This window comes from Musca autumnalis, unplaced genomic scaffold (assembly GCF_047663935.1).
Source record: "Musca autumnalis isolate F117 unplaced genomic scaffold, ASM4766393v1 scaffold_1, whole genome shotgun sequence".
NCBI classification, from domain to species: domain Eukaryota; kingdom Metazoa; phylum Arthropoda; class Insecta; order Diptera; family Muscidae; genus Musca; species Musca autumnalis.
The window spans coordinates 197750466-197752873 of NW_027411644.1; positions in this window are offsets into that span (position 1 = coordinate 197750466).

Below are 2408 nucleotides of genomic sequence, written 5' to 3' on the forward strand. Positions count from 1 at the left end.
GCATTTGTTGCCCAGATGAGAGATGATTAGGAATTGCATGTATCATTTTTGTTTTCCAGCTGTAATAATTTTGCTACACTGTTGCCAAGTGCGGGGAAGGAAATTTCAACTTAAGGCTTAAGTACGAAATAAGTTAGAGAGATAATGGATATTTTTAAAATATTACATTTAGGAAAAGAGAGAGGTAGATTACTTCATAATGGGGATAATTGCACATGTAAAATATTCTTTGCAAACCAAGGAAAGAACAAAAAGGAGTCTTGCCCTTAGGCTATACTAAATTAAGTTTTACCAGAGGGATATTGGCATATTTATTAAAAAATCCATGAATTTCCTACAAAACCAAACAAATTAATGAAGCATTTTCTTGCATCCACTTCATCTTCCATTCCTTCTGTGCAATGTCTTTGGAAATGGTTTACATTCATATAATTTAGTGTGATATAATGAAAAACATCATCACAAATCATTTGTCCGTCACAATTTCATTTAAAGCCAGAGACACATAAAAAACGTTCTGGTTCTGGGTTCGTATACATTTTTTGCTTGTTAGGCCAGGGTGTCTTTGTTGTGATTTTTCTGTTTTTTTTATTATGGAAATGTTTTGGTTCATTGTCATCATCATCATGATGATGGTAATGACGACGAGGAGGTTATGGTGTTGATCATAATAATCATCATCACCACCATCAGAACAAAATAAACCAACCCCCTCCCTTAGATGGAAAACAAAATGGCAAAGAAAATATTTTCACACAGTGACCCATTCATGTTAAGCAAGATGCCTCTTCTCCATTCCCTTACCTATCATGCAAAACTAATTCCTACATCACTTTCATTTCAAACATAACTAGATTTGATGACGTCTGAATCTGGGTGGAGAATAGTCACGGTTAGTGAGTGATGGATGCAGTAACAGCCCCAACACAATGGGTGTCGCTGATGCTGTCTGACTACAATATTGCAACAAACGCTGCTGCTAACACAGCATCTTTTACTACTTCACTACGGCTGATGGTTGACGTTGATGCCGATGCTCCATGAATGTATTAACGCAGCGGCAGCAGCTTTACATATTCGTTTTGTTATCACACGTTCGTTCAATTGTCAAGTTCACTGGTACAATTTGTTAAATATAAAATTTAATTTACTGTTTGATATGTTTATAAACAAATTGTATTAGCAGCTAACACATGATTACATGGGTGTATTTATGGGGATGATAACAACTAAGGACATTATTTTTATTTAATAAGCTTTTAAAACTTCTGTACATATATGCTGGCAGTATGAAAGTGATTAGTTAATAAAATAAGCTATGTATGTATATTTCAACACGTGAGTATATAGGCAGTATATTATATGCAGATATTTTACTCGTAAAAATTATATATTGGCAAAATCGGCTCATTATTGTAGGTAAGGAGAAGGGTCTTGTAGCGGGCCAAGTAGGTGAACTGAATATTCCACAGTATACCTTTGGCACCGGACACAGTCCAAAATATTAAAAAAGCAATGACTCTGTTCGTCCCGAAAGATGGACAAAGAGGCCAAAGAAAAAAATCGGACGTTCAGGAAAGCCCTGTACCAAAAGACAAAGTTTATTCTCGGCAAAATCGACAAGAATGCTGTAAATGATATAGTGCACGAACGGGATGAGTATTATGAGAAAACCAAATTATCTCGAAACGACAAACATCCATCTAACTCCAGGCGAAACATTTCAGGACAGAGGACAAAGCTCGCTAAAAGGAGGAAACTAAAGCACAAATCAACTGCCTCTTCAACAATGACACCACCCTTCCAAGAAGGGTGACTTGTCTCATAGTGTACGCCGATTGATATTGGCTCAATGATATGGCATCTACTTTTTATCGCCGAAACCGAACTCTTACGAGAAATAATCACGAAATATAAGCTAAATTTACACTTAGGGGATTTGATACAGCCGAAAATATTTATGTTCTAATCAGGGATTGACCCCAGACCTCCTTCTGGGTACAAACGGATGTGCTTACCACTAAACCACGTTGTTTGCTATGACTAACGTTAGAAGGGAATGTTATCCCCAATCACCACAAAGCACACTGTACAATTTTCCGGAAAACTTGGCCAAAAATCGGGAAATGTTTATCAATTTACACTAAATAGGGTCAAATATAGTTTTTAGGATACCACTGCATGTAGTTATGAAAAAATATATACGGTTCTTGTTTAATAAGTGGGTATAAAAGCAGGTGAAAGTGACCCTATTTGGATTTTGTCACAATATTTAAGTTGTTTGTAAAACTATGATAATATCATGGTGCTCTTGAAGCAACTTTAAATGAATGGAAGGTGCTTACACCTGAGAAGTTTTTGCGGATTCTGACACTACAATGTTCAAAGATGGGAGAAAATCAATAGAC